A 25,610-nucleotide genomic window follows, 5' to 3' on the forward strand; every position below is an offset into this window, starting at 1 on the left:
TAATAACCTGTTTTCACCGTAATTTGGAGGACAAGGAGTTCTGGCAGGCAGCTCATGAGACATACGGGAGAGAATGATTAAAAATGAGCCAAAAATATCACCATACTAGTCATGAGTTGGATCCTGATCTTTCACATAAGCACTGCAGGTAACCTGACCTCATGTAGATGGGGTCCCAGTGTTCCAGGTGAGAGTATCAGGGCAGCTCAGCTCAGCTGGCATTTAATAGAAGCAGGAGGAAACTGTGAATGTCCCAGAGGGATGCTGGCATCTGAAGGGATTCAGAGGGATCTGTCTCCTGTAGTTTTCTCAAAGGAAAGATCAACCCACACTGCTGAGCATCACTGTTCTGCATGGCACTATTACTGGTCAGCTCCTTTTAAAGAACCTGAATCCCCTGATTAATGTTATTAGAAAAAGAAATAAATTCCAGCTTTCTCTTGATTAGCATTTTAAAGCTTGTATCAAGTCATGTTTGCTCAGGAAAGAGGGCTCCTATAAACTCACTTCTTGTGAAATCTGCAAGTCTTTGTGAAACAATATGACTGCAAGAGACAGTTTCGAAGAAAAAACCTATGCTGTGAGCCTTGTTACAGAGCCCAAAAGCTGTATCTTCAGTGACAGAGGCACAGGAGGAAACGCTCTGTGGTGTGGGTTTTAAATGCCAGGCTGCTTCTGCGCCCCAGGGTGAGCTTGTCAAACACGAGCTGCTGACCTTCTCCCCTGCGTTAGAGGAAAACACTCACTTTCGCTCCCACTACTAATGTAATGCTCATACAGCCTCCCTCATCCAGCTGCTGTGAGGTCCTCTGCAGTGGCAGAGATGAAAAACCCCACTTTTGCCCTGAGCAGAGGTCTGTGAGATCCTTGTCTCCAAAGTCTTCTTGGGAAGCTGCTGAAGGGGGCTTGCTGGGAGGTGTGGGAGAACACCCAGTGTGGGCAGCCAGTCCCTGTGGAAAAGATACCTCCCTTGGGGGCTCCCTGCCTATGGTGGCTTTGCCAGCCTCCTGGCAGCCCTGACTCACAAAGGGGAGAGATTTCATGCCTTGTACAGAGGACCCAAAGCTATGCATCTTGCATAGGTTTGTCCATCACATTTTCCTGCTTCTGGGGAGCTGGGCAGAAAGCTGCCTGGACTGTGCATGCAATGTCTGCACAGGTGGCTGCCCGCAGGAAAGGAACATTTGCCAGCATTCATTCTCTGTTAATGAAAATAAGTCTTTTTTAAGGTCATGGGCAGAGGAGCTGTCATGTCACATCCTGCTCTTTATGTCTCCACAGCAACTCAACTTTCTAAACATGCAGAGCAGCCATGGTTTCTCTGCAATAAATTAACTCTGCTTTGTAACAACAACACCCAGGATGCCCGTTCCAAGAATGGGAACATACAGAATGGCAGCCCGTGAGAAAATGTCACGGTAGCATCTGAATGCTCCTCTGTGCTTTGTTCTGCCTAAAGTGGGTGGTGATGCCTGGGTGGTGCTGCACCCAGCAGAGCCTGCAGGGTCTAATCAAAAGGTGGGAGATGGAAAGAATAATCTGAAATTTGACTCAATATTTGTTTCCCAAATCCAGAGTCACCTTCTTTTGGGCTTGTGGGTGTTTGACCGTGGATGTTTCATGGCATCATAGGCACAATTGTCTCCCTCCTAACAACAAGTTACTCAGCAAGGTAAAACAAGAAAAAGATACTGGTTGTTCTGATTCACAAGGAAACAGGTTCCTATTTTAGCACCATGCTAGCAGGTGAACAACATGCTAGCTGAATGACATTTTGCCAGAGGGGTGTGGAGAATGAGAATAGGTACAGATTATTCAGCATTTCCTGGGTGTCTGATAATTCCTTCTCAATCTTAAAATCTGTAAGTAGGTTTATGCTGCACAATATAGTGCAGAATCAAGAGATTAATCTTCATCTAATTTACATCACTGGAAAAGCGTATCTGAAGGGAAGCAAATCCCCGTGGTCCTCTCTGCTCGGGTAAGGCAGGGTTTGTGCATGAACTGTTGGGTATTTAATATACCTTTCCTGTAAGAGAAATTTCTGCCCCTGCCTCCCACACCTGCAGGCAAAAGAGGCAGATCCCACAGGGAATCATGGTTCAGAGAAGCTTTTCTAGTCCCCAAGCACTAGGGGTTATGAAGGGCTGAGGCTGTGTCCTGGCTCTGCAGGGGGTCAAGGGAAGCTCCGTGAGATCAAGTTCCCCTCAGCTGCAGAGAGCTGGGGCTGGAAGGCTGCAGGGACAATGAGTGAGGTCTGGCTGTACTTGATATGTGCTTCTGGTTTCCTCCTCCAGCTCGGCATCTGCACCTTGTGAGTGGCTCTGCTTTTCACAGAAATGCAGCCAAAGTTTCAGCTCCTGCTGAAGGTGCTTGAAGCACTTAAGAGTTTCATTAGGAGTTTAGGCTTCACTTCACAACTAAAAGCCTTATTTGCAACCCACAGAAGTATAATTACCTATTCTTGTCTGCTTTTTGAAGTCATCAAGTGTTTTCTCCCTCCTGTGAATCTTTCCATAATACTTCCCTGTTGTTGGTAAGGCTGTTTCGCATCTCTCACTTCTCTGAGCACAAGTGTAGTACTGTGAGAATTCAGTGCCAGCCTCACTCACTATCCCAATTAATGATCTACCATGCCCAGAAAGATGCTATTTTGTGATGCTTGGAAGCGTCAATTCAGACCTGATTAAAACTTGTTCCTTCCCTCCTGCATTACTCCTGACTCCCCATGGTGGGAAGGAAACTCCTTGGCTCTGCAACCTGCTCTTTTTGTCCAGAGCCTCCACCTCAGTCTTTCAACAGCTATCACTCATATAAGTCTGCTCAATTATGGAGAAAAAGACAAAAGGTTTTCTAAACAGAGCAAGAAATTTTGCTTTCTCTGAGAGTTAAGTAGACTACAAACTGCTTCTTCACTTAACAGCTCCAGCGTATATTTTTAACCCTTGTCTGTGCTTGTTATTTCTTCTCTGGGCTGTTGTGTGGCCAGGAGCACCAGTGATGCACTTCTTAGATCATACATTTCATGTTTTCTCCTGCATCAGGACCATACTATTTTGAGCAGAGGACAAAGCAGAACAGTGTGGCTTGGTCAGATGGTTTGAGATAACACAGATCAGGGCAGCAGAGAACTATGGGAAGGGAGAGAAATTATTTTGGTATCACCAAAAGAGCAAAATGAAAGACATCTGCTGTCTAATTGAATAATCCAGCATTAAAGATGTTGGTCTATGTTCAAAAAAATAAATTCAATATAGTTGTTGGTATTTCTTTTCTTGTTTCTATGCTGATCTCGTTTTGGTAGTAAAGAGCCTACAAATAGAGGCACAAATTTAATAATTTGTTACAATCTGCACTGTACAGCCCTAAAAGACACATTCTCAGAAAATATCCTCTTTAATGGAAATCCTATATGCTCTGCAATCTCAAAATCTGTCTTGATTAATACAAAGATTAGTTCATCCAGTTACTCTCACTCTCGATTTTTGAGGACATGGTCATCACCATGCAGCTTTTAATGCTAAGAGAGCACTAAAAGCAAAGCATGTGCTCAGATATGGAAAAATAAAACATGAGGACTTGGTTATGTTAAAGGGCACAAAGCAAATGAGGCTGAGCTTGGTGGAAAGGACCAGAGGAGCAGCATGCCCCATTGCCAGCAAGGGTTCCTCCTCTCATCCTGCATCCCATCTGTTCAGGCAGTCAGTGTTGTTATTGGTGCCTATTTGGTCATCCTGGAAAAATTCTCATATGGTTTTAAAAGCTCTTCAAGAAAACTTGTTTCTGTCTTTCCTGGTTTTGAGAAGAAATGGTCAGCCCTTCTGTACAGCCCAAGGTGGAAGAGAGCATGAACTGGGATGGTGATTTTCTAGTATTTTAAACAAATCCTTGGGATATCTGGGGATGTTCTACCCCAGTGATAAGCTGCCTAAGCATCCAGAAAGACTTTACTTGCAGCAAATCCAAAAGCACTTTTACAGCCTGTGAAGAGCTGTCCCACATCTTCTAGTTCCCTTTTATGTTTGATACTTGCCAGAGAGTCCAGGTTGGGATTAATTCCCCTGTAGAAGAGGGAGAGTTTTGATGCAGCCTCTAGAAGGAGATCTCATGTATTTCAAAGCATTTGAAACAGGGGAACAAATGCAGATAGCATCATCAAAGCCAACATAATATTCTTCTGGTATAATGTACATGATTTAGTAGAGGAAGCAGATTTCGTAAGACAGGCATATTTCTGAAGGAGAATACAAAACCCTGCAGCAGCATTTCTCTGCTGTTCCTACACCCTGAGCTCGGTTGATGATCGTGAGCAGCTCTGGCAGGCAAGGACAGGGTGCAGGGAGCTGAGCCAGCTCAGACCTGGTCTGGGCCCCATATGGGGGACTGGTGACACTTGACAAGCCTGAGGCTGACATTTTCTTGAAATGATTTTTGAGTTCTTTGAAATACTCTTACACTGAACAGCTTTTCATTATAATGCATTGACTTCTAGAAAGGAGGCATGAGCTTACATGGCTAAAACCCGTTCTTTAACCTAGATTTGAAGTTCTGAATACTTACTGTTTAGCTCTAGACCACCCCCGCATCTTCAGGATGGCATCCAGCAATGCAAGTTACAGACTGATTCAAAGCTGTTATTGGAAAATCAGATACTTTTGGATTAAAAATGCCTATGTGAGAAACTTGAACGTCACCCAGCAGAAAGACTCAGCCATGCCCTGCTACCTCATCTCCAGAAAACAACTGTGTATTAAAATGCTCATTAAATAAACATTATCCAGTTGTTGTGATGAAGAAATAGAAGGCCTTATGGGGAAACAGGTGTGGATTGTGTAAATAAAGACTGTCATGAAACGGACACGCAGCAGGAATTCATGTTGCACAAGAAATTTTCACTCTGCTTGCATCAGTTGCTGTGGTTTTGGCTTTGTAGCCTTGGCAAGTGTTCTAGGAAGGCACCTTCATGCAGCCATAGTTGCAGGTGAACCTGAATTAGTTCTGAACACAAGGAGGATGTGCTCCAGGACTGTGGTACTTTCCTGCTTTGCTAGAGGGACCTGCTAGCCCAGCTCCTGATGAACACAGGTGGTTCTGTGGATCAGGAGCCACCAGAAGATCTGTGGCAATCACAGGATGCAGTTAGTTTGTTGTTCCTATTTCCCCATGCATACACAGATTTCCAAATCTTCCTTTCAAAGGTGTTGTCAGTATGTACGATCCCAATCATGTACCGAGGAGAAAATTGCCTGTTGAGCAGCCTGGCAGAAGAATCTCACAGCTTAAGGTCTTCAACCACCTCGCTGAGGCAATGAAGATACTCATTGCTTCCATTACTTTACTGCAGTCCTGATTGACTGGAGCAGAACACACTGGCATGATTAGGAGATAGGGAGACACAGCTGCCTCGGACACTAGCCCTAGCTTTAGCAAATCTTTCCTGACCATGAGCTTCTCACACATGGGAAAGCTGTTAATTTATTATCAGATGAACTGCAAGCAAAGCAGAATATTGGCCTGTTTGTTCACATTTCTGTAACAGCAATTTCTGCACCTTTTCCTCTTCTGAGGTAAACAAATATTCTTTTCCTGAATTAGAATGGGAGGGCTTAGACTGCAAAAATAAGCAGACAGCGTCAGCCCTGTGGTGTACCTCTGCTCTTGTATGAGGTCTCCAATGTTGACAACAGATGAGTTTTCATGACAGAAGGATTTTAGAGTTCAGGCCCACAGATCAGTTTAGGCTGATCTAAGCCAGCCATCCCTCCATCTCAGCAAACCACAGCAGTGACCAGGGTCACTGACCTGCACTCCCTTTTTTTTTCCCACTTAGATTATTCACTATTGATTAGCTCAAATGAACTGAATAGAGAGAAAAATTGCTCCCTAGGCCAAGTACTTGGCAAGAAATCTTCTATACAAAAAGAAAATGCCTGTCTCTTCAGTTTTAAGTGTGCATATTCTTAAGCTAAAAAAGGGAGATTCATGATATTCTTCCTCTGCAGCTATTCATTTGCCTCTGGGAAAGGTTTGCCTTCTGTGCTTGCCAAGTTAATCAGTGAAACAGAGAGCACAAACCATCAATGTGCATTTAAATCCCAGGCACTCTATAGCCACAAAAAAAAAAGAAAAAGGTGTTTGAAAGATACATCCACCTGATCCCCACAGCCACTCAACAGTAAATGCCTCAGTCTAGGGAGAGAGAAGCAGAAGGGACTTTTTCCATTTGAAGTTTCCTGACTGAGATACTGGCCAGGACAGGGAGAATAATGGAGGAAAAATGGTTAGGACCCGAGTTCCAGACTGTGTAAGTCCCAAAGGTATGAATTAATCCGTCACCAAGTGTAATTAAGCAGTGAGTTGCCGGGGCAGCTAGTGAACAGTCAATTTGGGCATAGGTCCCAGTGCTGGCCCCTGCACCAAGGAGGATGGCATTAAGCTGACCAAAGGCTTTGAAATCCTGCTTCACATTTCCTCCTGGGAAAAGCCTGCAGCAGCAGCATTTCACTTGGTATCTGTTTTTCTTCTCACCAGGAGACCCTACAATGTGCGGATCTCTGATGCCAAATGCCCTGCAGCCTCACATCAGACATTTCAGGATTCAGGAGGTGCTGGTACAGTGTGATGGCATCAGGAAAAGAGTAACTGCTCCCCTATAAATATCCTCTACCCTCCTCCTTTCACCTCTGTCCCAGGCGGTTTCTGAGAATAGCAGCAGACCCATAAGACAGTTAGTTCTGCATCCTCTTGCTAAACATTACAAAAGCAAGAAAGGGTCTTTTACGTTTTGCTTTCACATCTGGAAAGGGAGGAATCCCACAGAACTGATTTAGTCAGTCTCTAGAGTAGGAAAGTTGAACAGAAGCAGGAAATCAGCATTCCTGAAGCTTCCCCTTGTACCAGAGGCACCTCAGCTTCAGAGAGCTGACATCTCCTCATCTGTGCTGACAGATACCAAAGAGCTGAACAAAGACTCCCCTAAATCCAAGAGAAACCTGGACAAACAATTTTGAAGCTTCATTTGAACCCAGTGACAAAAAGAACAATTTTCACCTTGGTTAGAGAGGGGAACCAGCCCTTGCAGAAATTCCATGACCTGAAGGGTTTGTGCCTGCTTTTGTTTTGCACAGAAAACGGTGTACTAATACAGTGAAGAAGGAAAAAAACCACCCCAGGTTTACACAGCAGTGAAATATATATTGATGGGCTTTAACTTCACACTGTGTGACTGTTTCCATTTGAGTAAGTTGTACGAAACATTGCAGGCAAATCATTCAAATCTTGCACATTTAATATGCTTTGCCTGATAATTGAAGCTAGGAGGAGCCTTCACAGGGGATGCTGGCTGACTATATTATACAACCATATGCCAGGTGGGTGGTTTGTGTTTATTTCTTGCCTGGATTGTTTAGGATCCTGTACCGGTAAGGAAAGAAATGGAAAATTACCACCTTGACCACAGTTGTTATTGGAATTGGAGTCTCCAAGCAGCTCTGGAACTCCTCCTTTGCTGCTTGATCCCACATCCAGAGATCACTGCTCAGTGTTCTTATTTAGCTCTTCAGACCTGAGATTTCAAGGCTCCAATTTTCTTAAGTGCTGCATTTTGATAAGACACTCAAACCCCTTAACTGTTTATTTGCTTCAGAAGTATAGAGGTGCAGGTGCTGCATAACTACATGTCTGAACTGCGCTATTTTTCCAGTACCTGAGGGCCAGCCCTTCAGGACAGTCCCAGCACTGCTCAGAAACCTGTGGCTTTGCACACCATGAACAAAATGTTCATTTCAGATCTGTTTTGCTGTAGCACTTCCCCTGAAGAACTTCTCTGAGCCCACAGCCCTGCTGTGGTTGTCCATGTATCCTGTGCAGTTGGACTGATACCACCCTGGGACAGTCAATTGTCCCTTCCTGGGGCTGCTTGGGCTGCCCTGTGCTGTCTTGCAGCAGCTCAGCTTCTTCAAGAGCCTTTGTGGAGAAACCCAGCTGAAATATACCTGGGAACCCAAACTGTCTGTATGTAGTGGTCATCCTCAGCTGTGTTGCCTCCTTCAACCAAGGAGATTTTCCTGTAAAATGAAGGTGTCTGGACTTTTCCTCCAGTCAGTCACATTCCGCCATGTGTGTGTTAATCCTATATTTCAGGCTTCTTAGAAAGGAACTTGGATGTAAAATAACCACGATTGACTCTGGAGCATCTCTAAGAAGGATGCCACATTTGCTGTTTTCTGTTCCCTTGTGGCAAGGCAGGTTTTAAAAAGCATGATAATCGGTAATTTTGTTTTTGACGTCTTTAGACCTCCTGGGGAAGTGCCAGTTGGTGTATGCTCTTCAGATTTTATTCTTATCATTTCATCACCTGTTTTGACTGAAAACAAAAAGCTTCAGAGTGAGTTACTGTCAAACACACAGCCGCCTCCTTTTCTCCTTTCCTGGTTGTTTTTGCTTCTGCTGCCACTCTTTGTAAATACAGAATGATGCACTGCTCAAACCCCTCTTGTGATCCACTGAATCTCAGCATCGAAAAGGCTTTTGACCCCTGTCTTCTCTTCCTTTGGGCAGAGCTGCATGAAAGGACAGAGTTTTGAAGTAAATGTATATTTTACCACTAGTTTGAGTCTCATCTTCCTTAATTCCTCCCTTCCTTTGGTATGTGAGTCATCCCAGCAAACTTATGATGCCTTTAAATTAATCAGGCCTTTAACAGGAACAGACATGAGGAGCCATGAAAGGATGCCATTATTAAAAAACCAAGAAAATGCTAAGGTGCTACCTGATCTTTCCTCACCTTGTCAAATGCATCCAAATCTCAGGCTTTGCCTCCTTAGCTCATGACAGGTGAGGTGCAAATGAGCAGTCCCTGCTGTGTCTGCTGGTTCCCTTGCCTCCCAGTCTCAGGCACCATCAGAAGGGTTCAAACAGAGTTTCTGTGGCAAAGTCTTGCCTGCAGAGTTTCAGTTCTCTGGCCTCAAATCAGCAATGCACCCATACACAGGCTTAGTTCTGAGACCATGAAAGAGTTCTGAACTTCTTGTCAAAGGCTCTTTGTGAACTCAGTGAAGCATGGTTTTAAATGTAGTTTTTGCATGGTGTCACCTGAACTTAGGAGTGTCCCTGTTTACTGCTTCTGTATCTTCACAGGCAGGCTAAAAGCAGTAGGTCCTGGCTGGTGCACCTATGTGTAAGCCACAGTCAGAGATGAAGGAATACATTTTCATAGCAACAGTCATGTGTACATCGCACACAAAAATTACTTACCCTTTCTACTCATTGTCAAATCACTTTTATCAGCAATGAGTCTTTTGCTGAGGAAAACATGTTTGTTTGGTTTGTTTGTCTGTTTTTCTGTCCTCTACTTTTTCACAGAGTGAAGAAGAATTAAAGCAGAACCTCGTAAGAAGAAAATGTACCCTAAGGGGTATTAGGGTCTTGGAGGTTTCTGGAGCCAAGAGTCTACCACAGCAAAGGGAGATGCATTCTTCAAAAAATGTTGGTCTTCCCACATATATGGGCTGTTCTGATCTGAAGGATTGAAGGTTGCTGACCCAAGCACTGCGCCAGGCATTTTAGGAATGAGCTGGTGTCGCTGTTACCTGCTGGGTTTTCATATCACAGTGGAAATCATGTGGCCAGCTGTCAAGCAGGAATTAAACATGCTGTCAGTGGCATTTGGTGTGGTTTCAAGCAGAAAAAAAAAAAAAGGAAAAGGAAAAAAAGGGAAATAAAAAATCAAGGCTGAAGCTCCAGACCCCAATGGAGTCACTAAACAATACCCATCAATTCAAGGAGAAGGCAGATTTACAACATCATATTAGTATTCTTTGTCCTGTTGCCCAAGCCTTTCAGCTGAAAATTCAAGGGCTATCAAATTAGTTTTAAAGCTTTTCTTTTCCAGCCTCTCTGAAGTTCCATTATTAGTAGTTATTACATACTTGCCATTTGTATTTTGAAAAATAAAATCTAAATTGTAACTGTCCACAGAAAATCAAACGCAATTGCTATTGCATTATTGCTCTTATTTTTCCTATTGAAACCCATTTTGCAAAACCAACCGCTCCATGCACTTACTTGTGATGAATTTAAGTGCTATTTAGAATATATGCTAATGGCAGAGTCTAATCTGAAATTATGTGTTTGAAAGCCCTGTGCCCATTTAGGTGTGCAGCTAATGCTAGCTCCTACTCTGACCCTCAGGAAATAGTGCCTGCATATTACACAGAGATTAGTTTGTGCTTCCCAGTTCCTGCCACCTGAATTTTAATTTGACTTTGGATAGCAGATGAATGTAATATTTGGATGTAGCTTCATTTTTAGATATGAAGTGCCAGTTGTTTAGGCATCTGGTATGTTTGTCCCAGGTGAACACAGCCTTCATGAGGCTGCTCCAGCTGGTGGGGCTTATAGTCCATAAGTAGTAAGCCAAGCTGAGATGAAACACTAACATGAAGGGAAGCAGTCTGGTGCAGAAAACTGTGCCCTGCAGTTCAGAAGTTACTGATTCAACCCCTGGTTCTGCTGCCTCTACCTTCAGTAAACCTGAGCTGGCTTTTTAAACATGTGTCTCAGGAGAGAGAAAAGGCAAGTGACCTACACATTGCCTGACTGTGCACGTTAAACAACACATGCGGGTATAAGGCTTAGTAATAAAAAAAGGATTCAGCTGTATCTTTTATGCCTTAAATTCTGATCGTGACAATAGATACCAATGCCTGAGAGCAAAAGGAGTTCTTACAGCTCATCTGTTACAATGCCTCTGATGCTTGGCTATCTGTGGTATTATTAATTCATCTGTCCAGAGGGCATCTAGCCCTGCAGGAAACAAAAGACCTTCTGGCATTTGAAAGTAAGACACAAGAAAGAAATATACTGAATGTCTTTAATATCTCCAGTCTGCAAGGACTCCCCAGAGACAGGCAGGTAACTTGAATTTTGTCCAAGAAAAAGAGGCAGAAAACTCTAAGCAATTTTATTCCACAGTACAACCCTTGCTGCTCCTAAAACATTTTCTGAGAAGTAAAAAAACAGACATGGAAAGCAAAGGACTGGCTCCTTAGAGCATCTGTGGAACAGGAGGTGGTTCCTGGTTGGTCCCTTTCTCTTCCTCTGTCACTAAATATTGAGGCAGGAACACAGGGCAAGATGAAAGACCAGGAGGAGTAGCAGGCATCAGCTTCTCACCTACCTTCAATCTGTAAACCAAGGAAGTGGTGAGGCACATATGGGGAATAGTGGGACCAGCTGCAAAGGATAAAGTTTGTGTCTCCATTCAGAAGGGTTAATGAGAATTATTGTTGTACAGAGGATGACTAAATGCAACAATGAATTGTAATGAATCAAGACTTAATTCTTCAAGCAGTGAGTGCCAGAGTGTTTCAAGGGGTTCTAGCATGTATCAGTAATCAGATAATTTGCACCTGGAGAAAGATGACATGCCTGGGATTTGGCTGCAAATTTGATTAGCCTAAACTCATATCTTTCTTCTTTGGACATCCTTGCAGTTATAAAGCCAGTAGTAATATGTGCCAGGATAGAAACATATGAGAGGATAATAAACGACTCTTCAGGTGCACGGGAATCTCACAGGCATGATGAGAATAACTTCAGTGGAAAAATTTAGCAGAAGACTACCAGATCACCTTGTTGTAATGGGAACAGATGTACAGCATGTTCTTTCTACATCCCTGAGCAAGAAATTCCGTATAGTAAATACAAGACTTCATTCTGCTTCTGCTGAAAACAGCTGGAGTTATGCCACAGTCTTGATCTGGAGTAGCTTTGAGACCCTGGGAAGCAATAAACACAAAAATCTGGGCAAAGAACTGGTTTCCTGGAAACACACATGTCAAATGTGCATCTTTCCTTCCTCTCTCTATTTTGGCTCTCTTTTTCTCCTGTTTACTATGAAAATCACCACTGGTTTTTCAAAAGGCCTCTGGCTGTTGTGGTGCAAGCTGTGATGCTCAGTCTACTTCACAGCAAAAGTACCAAAACTGAAAAAACCTGAAATTAAATTATCATCACTTTCCTTGACAGAGGTTAGAGACATGGCTGGAGCTCAGGGTGCATGCCAGAGCCAGGATGAGTGATCCCAGCACAACTCAGTGAGCATCCAGGAACACAAGGACCAATTGCTCCAGCCCCATGTGTTGCTCCACGGCTGCCAGCAGCTCTGGCATTGGGCACATGCTGAGTTAACTCTTCCCAGCACCACTTTAACTTCCCAGGATCAGGAAACTGAGCTTGGGGATGCTTCTGGATTATTGTTTTTTAATTTGGTAGTTGTGGGGTTCTTAAAGAGCCAAGGCCACGTAGTGAGCGATCCCAATACCCTGAGCCTTGTTACTGTAAAGTAAGAAGATTCTTGGCAGGCATAAGCAAGATCAATTGTCTTGTTATGCCTCTGTAATTTTCCACTGAAAACATGCAGAGAATGATCTCTGCCAAGGTTGTAGTTTCCCACTGTATTTTTAGAGTAAGGTATTTAATCGCAATTATAACAAGTTATAAACATTAGCTTTGTAAATTATAGTAACCTCTAGACTAACCAATTAGAGCTCAGTATCCAAGGCTGTTACATAAGGGTGTAGGGGTATAAGAAGAGCACTGTATCTAATAAAGTTTGGCAATTGCTTGATCACATTGATTTTCTCTGTGTTGTCCGTGACTCCTGTGTCGACAGGTAGGAACAGCTACTGCAGACTAGTCCATCTTTCCAGCTGCTGGAGACTCCAACTGCTCTCTCTAATAGCATGCAGAAAAGGTGAACTTAACGCCAGAGAACAGGACAGATGTTAGGAAGCTTGTGTATAACAATTCTAAGTGCATTATTAACTGAAATTAGCAATAATTAGATAATTTGGAAAACAAAAGTGATGTTGTCATTGTAGCTGAGAGGACTACCAACAGCTGCACATTGGATTGGACTGCTAAAACCTCAGACTCAAAAGAATTTTGAATGATTGGCTCTGCATGTCAGTATGTGACCTTTTTACCCATAAACAAAATTCTGGATCTAGCAGGAGGCATATTCTCTATGTCCCATGTCCCTCCCATGCATTCCCCATGTGAGCAGACGGTCTTCACCTCCACATGACCCAGCCGCAGAGGTGCCAGCAAGACATGGGCAGTGGGAAAGGAGCCACAGGCAGGATCAGGAGATCACAGAGGCTACTGTGGGCAGAACACAAAGCCTTCTTACTTGTTTTTTAAACCAGGTGTAACACACACAGCATGCAGAATGAGAAAGATGATAGCTTAAAAATATTGTCTAAAATCTTTGCCTGAAACCTAAACTGACTTTTTTCCTTTTGTATTTTTTTTTTTACATTTCTGTGTCAGCATCTGTCAAGAAGAATCCAGATGTGAGAAAACACTTAGCTGAGAACAATTTGTCAGTGCTGAAAATCCACCAGTTCTAAAATCCAGGCTTGGAATTTTTTTTGTTTCTTTTTCCCATTAATTCCAGCTACATTGCCACACATATGTCCCTGTTACCAGAGCAGGCATCTAGGGAACCATGCTCAGAACCAACCCAGGCTGGTTTGCACCCACAGCTCTGCAGCATGGTGGTGGGCTCCGCTCTGCAGCAGTTGTGGTGTGGCTGCAGCCATCACAGCTCTTGCCCATCGTTTCAGTCCTTGGTGGTGAAGGGATAGATCTGTGCAGCGTGTCCCCTTTGGCTGGATGTTGTGAGGATGTTATCTTGGTTGGGTGCTGTTGCTGATGTGAGTGAAGTTTGAGAAGGCTGATGACGAATGTGGATTTTGATGGCGATTCAATGGTAATGAGAAGTCAACACCAATGTCTCCCTGAGCTACCCCTAGGGCTTCCCAAGTCCCCGCTGCCGGCACAGCGGCATGGTGCTGCCTGTCCACACCACATGGACTGGGGGTTAGCTCTAGTAGCACGGGCAGGGGCCCCGGGACGTCGTTCTTACGCCTGTGAATGACTTTGGAGACCGGAGGGGGACGATAGAACACCCCCCACGGGCTGTTTTATGAATGGAGTGGTGGCCACGCCCCCGAGCCCCGCCACGCCCCCGGATTGGCTGCTGCGTCCCGCTCGGCTGCACGTGGTCCCGGTTGCGGTCCTGGTCCTGGTCCAGGTGGAGCGGTAAGTGAAGGGGAGATGAGGAGAGGAGGGAAGGTCGTTGTCACTGGGGAGAAACTGTATGTAACTTGTGCTTGTAACGGGTATAACGCGAGAACATTAATCCGGTTCAGCCAGGGAAGCACTGGTTTCTGTCCAGCATCCAACACGGGTCCGTCAGATCCCTCCTGGAAAGATGCTTTTAAATTCGTTAGAGGAGAAGGTTCTGGTTCTTTTTGGCTCTGCATCGGGAAGAAATCCTTGCTGCAGCAGCTGGAGCACTCCTCCAGTCTCTCTGGCCCAGGAGCTGGAGAGCTAGGGAGATTGCACTCAGGTAGGATCTTCCTCTGTAGCCTTCAGATTCTATCAAGTTCTAAAAACTGAAAGGTAGACTCTCCTGTTGTATGACACCATGGTATTCCAGCTCCTCAGTATCACCTGTGTTTAGCCACACAATGCTTTAGGGAAACAGGACAGTCCTCTCTACTGAGAAAATTGCTTTCCAGTGTAGCATGAATATCTCATCTGTGTTTACAGAGATGAAAGTGGGTCAGCTGGAGCTGACTAAAATATGATTTGTTTTTGTTACACACGTTCTGCATTGCTCTTAGGTCCCTCTCATTGCCCACTGAAAGCTGACATTCACCATAGAGGATGACATCCTCAGTATGTATTACAGTGAGTGATAAAGAGGTGTGGAGTCCTGCATGGTTTATCTCGGTGTGGGATAAACTTCAAGGCTCTCACTGGAGTAGAGTCCGTCTGCTGTCCTGCCCCAGAAGCCCAGAGGGATGTAGTTCTGGATTCTCTCATTACCTGTGGAAGCATTAAGTCCTTTCTTACACCTGCCAAGCTCACATTGTTCTCAGAGATGTTCTGCTGCAGTGAGTCCTGTGTTCCAACCACCTTTTTCACACGAGATGAACAATCCCTTTCCCTGGTTTTGGCTCTGCTCCCAGTTTCTTGGAAGATCCCCAGGTTCACATCTTGTGAAAATCAGAGTGGGACCTGGTCTAGGGCTGTTCCTGATGCTCCCAATGCCATCAGCACCGAGATACCAACAAGGAGATAAGTTACCTGTTGCACTGCAGCTACTTTGCTCCAGCAGAACCCATGGGCATTTGTCATGCTCTCTGTCCTACCCAGGCTTGTTTCTCTCACAGATTTGCCCAGAAAACAACTGTAATCTCCTTCCACCCCAGCAAGCTGCCTTAACATCCATTTGCTTGTGAGAGGCATCCTCTCGTAGGTCCTTTGGTATTCCCCATGCTCCACAGAGTAAGCAGACAAGCTAAAGTGGATTGTATTGTGGAATGCATGGGTATAAACACCATCAGTTCCCTGTACCTTATTTCCCCCAGAAAGCAGCTGATCTCTGACTCCTGTGGTGCCTGCAGCTGAGGCTACCTGTGTGGCTGAGCAGTGTGCTGGTTTGGGGGTGCTGGGTGTCTGTTTCAGGCCATGTGGTGGGTTGGCTGTCTTGGGCATCCAGCCAGTCCACTCTGCAGGAAGTATCAGGGAGCCTTTTAGTGCTCTGAAAGCTCTGTTTACTAATGCCTTGCACTGTGTGAGGTCCATTGATTTGTGACCATGGGGCTTGATGGGAATGGTATGTACCAAACAAAAACCAACTGCCCTCCTGGAGAGCCTGACAGCTTCTAAATGACTTTCTCCTCCCATATATTTATATATGTATATAGTTATAGGTAGAGTGTATCTATAAATACCAGTGTGCATAGTTAATAAGTTCCACCTAACATCAATAGCTCAACAAAATCTAAAATCACCAGAAATATCTAATGGATATCAGTAAAGGTGAGGAAGCAGAGGTTTTTTTGTTTCTAGGGAATCATTCTTGTGTCCCTGGCACTGTGTGTTGGTTTGTTTGTGTATGGTGTGACTACTCTGTGAGTTCCATGCTTCTATTAACTTTTGCCTTTGCAGGAAAGACCATTTCCTTGCTGAAACAGAAATAGTGAACACAAAATTACATTGCTGTTTGGGGAGAAAATGCGAGATAGACTGAACTCAACTTCTGATGTGATTTCCAGGTTTTGAATTGCTTTAGGATAATTGCTGGTGTTAGATGCAGACAAAAGCTATCTCTGCTCCTGAGAATGATCCCCAAATGGCTCCACCTGTACATTCCAACAGAAAAAAGCTGGCTGTTTTGAAGTAGAGGATGAAAGCACCAACAGCATAGCCTTCTGTGGAATTTGGAGGAAAACCAGACTCAGGTGAGAACAAAGAAGAAAAAGCTGACATGGGATTTAAAAAAAACTGCAGACCCTGCCTGAGGTTTGCCTACAGGTGCTGCATGTAATAGCTAGTTCTTCTTTCCAGCCTGCCTGTGGAGCTATTGTTCTTCCTGATATACAAAGGGGTTGAAAGCGTGTGGTCTCAAACCAGCCCCTTTCCAAATTGCCAGTTGGAACTGCTCTCCAGTCCTGTCTCTTCGTGGGGGGAGCCCATCACACTGTGGAAGTCCCCTCCAGCTTTTCATCTTAAGGTGGTGTTTATAGTGTCAGCTTCATCTTCACCAGCTTCCTAGAGAACCAAGAAGTTCAAGGTGATGGAACACTTTCTAAGTCAGCTGGATCTATGATCCTGGTGGCCTCAAGCTTAGTGAAGGCTCAAGTTAACCCACCATGCCTCGCTTGCTGCTTCAGTTGTACAAGTCACATATAATGGGGTTTCATGAGGAGTTTGACCCCTACACTTTCTTGGCCAAACTCACATCAATCTACCAAGCAACCAATAGGACCATCTTCAACTGGACAGACAGCCAGATTGTTGAGTGGGAGAAATTCTCTGAGCTGGCTAAATACGAGCCGGAATTCCAGAAACCGACAGTGAAAGCTCTCCTTATTGTGACATACTCAGTCATTACCATCATGTCTCTCTTTGGGAACATGCTGGTGTGCCATGTGGTGCTGAAGAAAAGAGGATGCACTCAGCTACCAGCCTTTCATTGTCAACCTGGCAGTGTCTGACATTATGATCACGCTGCTCAACATGCCTTTTACCCTGGTAAGTGTCCCCTGTGCTGTCCCCTTGGTCAGGAGATGATTCTCTCATGAGAGCACTGCCTGGTGGTCACACCCTCTCTGTGCATGCTTTTCTAGGACTGAGGTGTGAATCCAATATAATCAAGTCTAATAGACAGCAAGCCAGGCAAGTAAAACACTGTTCAGCACCCTGGGGGCTCCGTTTGCTCTCTTAGACTCTGTATCTCCTAAAAGACCCTGAAGTCTCTCCAGGTATACCACTAAACCACAAGAAATTCTTGGGGAAAGCAGAATAAGTGTCCATATGAACATGTAATATATTCACAGGAGAGCACTGGAGTTTCACACTTAAATGACTTGAATGACAGTCATACTCAGGGCATTGGAAGAAAATAGTCAAGCTTTTCAGAACCGCCGGTTGAGTTAAGTCTCCAGTGAAAGCTCTGCAGACCAGAAAGGAAGGTTCTATGTTCACTTTTTCTAAATATAATTGTTAGTATAATTAAAAAGTTGTTACTGCTGTTCATACATGATGTTTATATGAATAGGCCAGGAGGGCTGCAGCAGCACCACTCATTTAATCTGTGGGGTTTGACCTTTAAAATTCTTATGCAAATGTTTCAATATCCAACATAGCAGACCTTTCTTCGGGTTTCAGGCAGAGCTAACCTGCCATGTGGGTTTCCCCATGGGTTTGTTTTCACAACATCTGGGTGATGACCTGTTCTTTCCTGCCCCCAGGTTCGGTTTGTGAACAGCACATGGGTCTTTGGTAAGGCCATGTGCCACATCAGTGGCTTTGTGCAGTACTGCTCCCTGCACATCTCCACACTGACACTGACGGACATCGCTCTGGACAGGCACCAGGTAAAATGCCACCTGATCAGTGTTCCAGTGCAAGGCTCTTCCCAAGCCCCTGCCAGTCTCAGTTAAGCCATGGGTTCAAGGTGGCTGAATCTTGGGGATTTAACCCCTATCCAATGAGAAGGCTTTAGAGCTATATTCAAAGATTCCCCTCATGTATCAGGGGTGGGAAGGCTTGGTGGACTTCTGTAGGCTCCAGGTACAGGGCAGGAGGGAAAACAAAATATGGTATTGCATGTTTCACAGGACACTCCCCAGCTTTCAGTGGAAAAGGGTGAGGACACATTTTCCATGTAATTCAAAGAGCCAAGCCCAACCTAGCTCCCAAGTATGGCAGCACAAATTGTTTCAGGAGGTGGTGTTATACATGGGAGGCCTCCTGGTGTCCTCAACAAAAAAAGGACATGGAACTGTTGGAATAAGTCCAGAGGAGGCCACGAGGATGATCAGGGGACTGGAATACCTCCCGTATAAAGATAGGCTGAGAAAGTTGGGGCTGTTCAGCCTGGAGAAGAGAAGCTGCATGGAGACCTCATAGCAGCCTTGCAGTATCTTAAGGGAGCCTATAGGGATGCTGGTGAGGGACTGTAGTGAATGGATGAGGGTTGATGGGTTCATACTGAAACAGAGGAAGTTTAGGTTAGATATAGGGAAGAAGTTCTTTACTGTGAGGATGGTGAGGCACTGGAATGGGTTGCCCAAGGAAGTTGAATGCTCCATCCCTGGCAGTGTTCAAGGCCAGGTTGGACAGAGCCTTGGGTGACATGGTTTAGTGTGAGGTGTCCCTGCCCATGGCAGGAGGGTTGGAACTGGATGATCTTAAGGTCCTTTCCAACCCTAACTATTCTATGAGTCTGTGATTCTATGACAAGCATCTTTCTTCCTGCTGCACAGCCAGTTTTCCCCCGTCAGCATGGCAGGGAGAGTGTTTGTTTTTTATTGCTGTTTGTTATGAAAGGTTACACAAGATGGGAGTGCAATCTGGGGCTCCACAGCCCTTCCTTACTCATGTTTGTGATTAATACCTCTCTGGGGTGTAAATATCTTCACCTGCTTAGACATTGTAAATGAAGTGTTGGGTTACTCCTGTACTTGCATTGCTTCACAGCTGTGTTCAGGGTATTCCTGAACAAACTGCTTATGAATGAACAACCACCATCTGTTTCATGGCACCCATCTCTGTTTGTCCTTCAGCACAGTCAGAGGAAACTTAGCCACACATGGGCCTGAGGCAGCTCAGTGATATAAGGACTTCCAGGACATGCTATTCTTATCCCTGCTTTCTATTGAATAAAAAACACAGTTGTGATATTGCTGGTAATAGCTCTCTGCAGGGCCAGGGGCTCCTGAGAAGTCCCACCAAGGAGCTGTTGGGGTTCTAGGGACAGGAGAACATGGGCTCCACCAGCACCTCTCTGGTGCAGTGCACAGCAGTGCAGCAAAGTCCATGGTCATGTCAAAATTTACCGAATCACAGCATCCTGGTTGGTTCTCAATGAGCATCTTCCCTGAAATGGTCTTGAGCCTCTTCCCACAGCTCTGTGCCTCCACTTTGGAGGGTGAAATGAGTTTTTAAGTTCTGCAAGCACCAAAGCATCACCCTTGCTAGTCCTCAGCTGTCCTCTAGCCCAGACACCATGTTGAGCTCAAGGCATTCCCCAGACAACTGATTCCTCGACAATGTGATGAGGGATGGCTGCCCAATTCCGACCCCACTGCTTCTGCTCTTTCCCTATGGCTTTGCTCTTCAGCATGGCCATGTCTGGTCTGACCCTGCACTGTCGTGTCACCTGGAGTGTCATGCTTACTTCCCCATGGCAGATCTCCTGTTGCTCTGGCAGGTCCCCTTTGGCAAGCAGAGCTGCCCATAGGCAGGGACTGGGTCACTTGAGCCAGCAGGGAAACTGGATCCTGGGGAGGAAAAGGTCAGGAGCATGGCTCAGAAAGGATGATCTTCCCTTCTGCACCAGGTCCCCTCTTGAACATTATTGTCTCCAGGGTGCTTGCTTGGCTGAGCTCTGCTCCTGCACTCGTCATCCCTCCGTCAGCTGCACATAGGACCTGCTCGCAGCCATCTGTTTTCAAGCAATCTTCTCTTTGTGGCACAAAAGCCAGCACCAGAGGTTGAAAACAGGATATTAAAGATATTAATCAATACTGCAATGAATAAATGCAACTTGATGGGGTCTAAAGCCTGTGCTGAATACAGGTGAGTAGAGGACAAGGGTTGAAGAGAGAAGAGCAAAATGGAACAAGAGGAAGAAAAGAGGGGTGAAAAGGTGAAAACATCTGTTAGAAATACACGTGCAAGTGCTCCTTTCTCCTAATGCTTCATTCAGACACCTGTGGGATGCAGAGGGTCCCTTACAGGACAACCACTTCCCTCCCATCAGCATGGCAGGGACAGCGCTTGATTGCCCACATGAGCTTTTTATTGCTGTTTGTATATGAGACGCAGTGCTCTTCAGATGGTGGGGGGGTGCATCACAAGTATCTGCTGCCAGCCAGAACGTGTGAACAGAGCCTGGATCTGCTGGGTTGGACATGACAGATTGCTGAAGCACTGTTAAAATGTGCTACTTCATAGAGTTGAACTCAGTTCTTTTGTTAGTTAACCATCAGATGTTAAACTGTCAGGCTTAAGTTAAACTTGAATTAAGCAACCAAGTTTTCTAGTAATCACAGCCATTTTAAGATGTAGCAATTGGATTTTAAAAGCCGGTCTCCTGAAAAGCTGATGGGATGGGAAGAGAATGGTTAGAATGGGAAGGAAGGAGTGCTGCCCATGCAGGTGGCATCATGCCTGTGAGGCTTTCACACAGCCCCTGGCCTCCAGTAGCCTTTTCACTTCCTCTTTTGTCCATAAGGGTTTTGACTTCCCAGCTGCTGCAGCAGTTTTCTCCTTTTGGCTGAGGGGGTACTATACCTGCTTGGGTCACAGAAAGGTGTGTGATTGCACATCCAACCTGGCAAAGGCAAGTCAGAGCTATCACAAGTGTGCTGCAATGGTGATCCCAGCACATGCTGTGACACTGTCACATCCTGAAAAGAGCAGTTCAGTTGTGCTTGTCCAGACACAGTTAATGCAGCCTAAATGCAAGAGCAGTGACACATCCTGGGCTGGATTTCCAGGTAGGCTCATTCAGGGGAACCTGAGAATCATGTGTCTTTATTCTAGGTGTGTAGGAATCACTCAGGCCTAGAGAAAAGCAGGAGTTTGGTGGGTCTCACCCACTGCCCTCTTTCTTCCTGCACTGGGTTTCTGGGGAAGAGAAGATGGGCACTGCTGTGCCTCTGTGCCTATGCACTCAGGGAAGGGACAGATGCAGCTGGGTCAGTGCTGCTTTCACAGTACCCCCTTTTGTAAGAATGGGCCAGCAGAGGTGACATTTGCCATGTCACATGAGTGCCTCATTCAATTAAGATCTGTGGCTTCTAAGAGAAATCTCCAGTCTGTCTTTCTAAAAATTTCTTTTATCAGACAAAGGAAAATGAGATGATATACTTTAGCTAGTCTTACCATCAGTGAGACACAGAGATCATCATGAGAATGCTTTCTGAGAAACAGAAGTTTGACTGAGCTTGGTTTTGTTGAGCTGAGCAATATCTGCCCCTGCTCTGTCTATACTATATAACTGATTGTCAGTGCTGTGGAAGCCTCACTGTGCTTTACCATATTGGCAGTATCCATTTGCACAGCAATGGCCACGTGCCATATATGTATTTATTTGTTTTCAAGGAAGCCACTGTCCGGAGTTTGTGTCACCCTGATTTTCCTGGGCCTGCAGAGCTGGTCTGGAAGTATTTGGACCTGTCTTTCTCCTTCTTTACCTCCTGCCTCTGCTCATCATCACTGTCACCTGCACACAGCTGGCCAAGAAGCTGTGGCTCCGTAATGCCATCGGAGACATCACCACACAGCAGTACATCACCCACTGCAAGAACAAGAAGAAGAGCATCAAGATGCTGATGCTGGTGGTGGTGGTCTTTGCTGTCTGCTGGTTCCCTCTCAACTGCTACGTGATGCTCATCTCCAGTCTAGGCATCAAGACAAAGAACTCCCTCTATTTCCCCCTACACTGGTTTGCCATGAGCAGCACCTGCTACAACCCTTTCATTCACTGTTGGCTGAACAAGAACTTCTGCTCAGAGCTCAAGCCCCTGCTCTGCATGTGCCAGAAGGTACCTCAGGCTCAGGACAAGGCGCTGCCACCTGTAGTCACATCCTGCCATGAGACGTGGATGGAGAAGGCCAGGTCCTGGAAGGGATGTGCCTCACAAACCATCTGCTCCACTGTAAACATCCAGACAGCCAACACAGGCCTGTGAACTGGAGGGCTGAGGTGAGTTATCTGGTTCCGTGGATGTCAAAGGGACCTCCTCGTTTCTCCCCCAGCTGCTCTGGTGTTTTACTACTGATTTTTGTCATGTACCACAGTAACAACCCCTTTGCTCAGTGCGGTGGCAGCAAAGCCTCTTAAGTACCCTCCCTATAAGCCTGCAGCTGTTCCAAGGAGCAGAAGACATGGAGGTCCACACACAGTCATTTATTTTCAGGGTTTCCCATCTTATTACTACCTGAGGGAGGGGGACCTGGATTTCCATCATTGCTCATGCTGTCCCAAGTCACTAGCCTGTCTCAGCACTCGTAACAGGTGTCATGTCATGAAGGCTTTGCAGAGCAACAGAAATGGACCTGTTCTTGGGCAAAGGACTTGGACATCCAGGTTGGCTCCATCCATATGGAGTTTCAGCAGATTATACCAAAGCCTTTCAGCAGAGCAAAGGGTCAGCAACAGCACCTTCCCCTTCAGAAGGTGTTGTTCCTCCTTTCCTCACTCCTTCCCTGGCTTTGTCCCACCCCTTCCTCTGCCACTTCTGGAGCTGCAGAGCTAGCATCCCTGGCCAAAGGGAGTGAGAATGCGTACTGGACATCATCATCAGCAGCCTCAGATGGCACTTGGGGGGGGATGGGTTTAGTCCATTGTGAATTTATTTTTGGTTTTATTGCAAAGATATTAATTAAGGAAGTAAATTTAAAGTGCTAAACAAAAGCCACAAGATATTTCATCAGGGCTGTAGCATTCACTAGCTAAGGAATTAAATGAGCAGAATTACTAATTACTGTGAAAGATTGTCATTTAAACAGTGGAATTGTCTGCCTAAGAGGGAGGGTTTTGTTTACAGTCCTGGTGAAAAGACAGCTTAATTTAGTTATGCTTGGGAGGCAGGTGGAAAAAAAGGATACAGAATAAAGGAAATATTTAGTACATGACAGAGATAAAGGAAAAAAAGGAAAAGACAGGGAAAAGAGACATTAAAGACGGAAAGAAACCAGAACTGTATGTGATTCCATCAGCAGTGTGGAGCTGGGCACTGAGGAGCAGGACCTGGAAGGATATCCCAGCCTGGCCAGAGATGCCCCTTTCTCCATCATACCATTCCTCTTAAAAATTGCACCAAGATCAGATTTCTTCTCTCAGCTTCCCTGGTTGAGCTTGAGCAAGGGATTTTTCTTACCTGGAAAAGAGACAAAAGATGGGAAAATATTTTATTACTTGTCTTTTATTATATGTCTCTTGCAGGGATAAAGTTATACATGTTTTGAGCCCTGACAGTTCCTGGTTAATCCATCAAGACTCAGTGCTGCAGTGGTGACAGAAGGGCTCTGGTATGTGCCAACGAGGGCAGTTACTCTCTGATCCTCAGACCTGATATTCGTAGGGAAACACTGTACTTGTAGCAAAAACAAAAAACAAGCAAACAAATAAACTACTTTGGATAAGAAGTATTTAGCACTGATGCAAGCTCATCTTGAGTACTATGTGACATTCTGGGCCCTATAATTTAAGAAGGATATGAAGGTCCTTGAGCATGTTCAGAAAAGGGCAAAAAACCTTGTGAAAGGTCTGGAAAGGATATCATAGGTAGAGCAGCTAAAGAGTTTGTATTTGTGGAAACCAAGTGATGGTTTTCAGTAGTTCAAAGGCAGTCTTGGCTACCTGGGGTCAGGGATGCTCCTGGTCTACCCTAGCAGTAGTCTGAACTGAGCTTCTGCCTGAGGAGGAGGTGTGGGGAATGCTGGGGGCAAGAACATGCTATCACCACCTTCCTAGGGAAGGATAAGACAAGCCAAAGAAAGAAAACTAGAGATTGATTTTTTTTCCCTACTATTTTTTTCCCCCATTTGCATAGTGCAAAGGAACAGGAGAGAAAGGAAGGGAGGTCCTCGTTCCCAGGACACTTGACCCCACTCAGCCATGTCCCTGCACCTCAGTGTGCATTGCTACATCTGCATGAGGAGAAGACAGCAGAGCATTGTGAGCAGCAGCAGCAATGGATGAATACACAAACCCTAAGACATTTCACTTGGAAACCAACAGGTGTGTGAATATGGGAATTTAAAGCAGCCTGCTGCTGGCTGCAGGCACTGCCCTCTCTGCTTAGAGCAGGGCCTGTTTTCAGTTGAAAAATGTCATGAGTTTTTCAGGATGTTAAAAGCATCTCTAATTAATGAGCATTACTCCATTTAATTGTTAAGTGAAACTATCATTTGCCTTTTTACTGTTATTGGCTCTTCATCAGCTTGTAGTGAATGGCCTTCAAACTACCACATATTCCATTGTATCAAAATAGTTTATATTCTCTGTGGAAAAGTGGATATCAGCACGGAGCTTTTATTTTCCACTGCAGAAGTGTAGCAGCCTGTTTCTACACAAGTATCTTCAAATGTTTAAGAGACTTTTCCTCAAAGACTGCAAACCCCAGCACCCTTCATCCTTTGGTTCATGTAACACAAGCTTTTAACAGGAGCTAAGGATGTAAATGTGATGCTGTTGTAAGGTATGTGCACCAGCTTCTCCCAGGAACTGGAGAGTTTCCTCTGAGAATAGAAACATGAGTGGTGGCAGCCTCAAGGCAAACCAGAAAATGGCCAGGAAAAGCTTGGAAGGTGCCATGCTGTATGGGCACAGGAAGGAAAAAATTCCTGAGAGGTCCTACTTTAAAAGGGATAACTGGAAAAATCTGCCTCTCACCCCTATCATAACCCAGGAGAGGATGTAAAATCAGCAGAAAAGAGAGTTCAGTAATGGCTGGGTAAAGCATGGGTTACCCAGGACCTGATCTGGAGGCAGGAGGGGGGAGCTCTGTGGCACCAAACCCTACCTGGTGCTTGCACTGGATCTTGAGGACTAGATCTGGGCTGTTGAACATTCCCAACATGCTCTCACAGGACCCCTTCAGAAATCAAGGATCAAACTCACTCTTTTGAGTAGGTAACAGGATTTACACCAAGTAATGAGTAAAGAGTACCCATCTCTAGTGCTGTAGCAGTAGTGCTAAAAGAGTCGTGATAACAGCATCCATCAGTTAATAAGGCAGACACAGAGGTTGGTCAGCTGTGATTCATGGGCTCATTTGCTATCACAGTTATTTGACTGATTCAGATACAAAAAAACACCACTGGTGTCACCCAAAACCGTGCAGGGTTTAACAAAAACATTCACACAAAATCTAACCCTGGATGAGCATGTTCTCTATTTGCTATCTTACTGCCTCAAACAAAACTTTCCAGGCATTTTTTAATAATGCCCACAAAGAAAACATTTCACAAAGAAATAACAGAAGATGGAAAATCACATCCTGTCCCCC

General features: G+C 45.1%; 1 pseudogene; it reads left to right on the top strand.

The window, feature by feature from the left end:
* Positions 1 to 16,733: 16,733 nt before the first annotated feature.
* Positions 16,734 to 22,286, top strand: LOC101881250 (probable G-protein coupled receptor 83; annotated as a pseudogene).
* The last annotated feature ends 3,324 nt before the right edge of the window (positions 22,287 to 25,610 follow it).

This window comes from Melopsittacus undulatus, chromosome 6 (genome assembly GCF_012275295.1).
Source record: "Melopsittacus undulatus isolate bMelUnd1 chromosome 6, bMelUnd1.mat.Z, whole genome shotgun sequence".
Taxonomy (NCBI): Eukaryota; Metazoa; Chordata; class Aves; order Psittaciformes; family Psittaculidae; genus Melopsittacus; species Melopsittacus undulatus.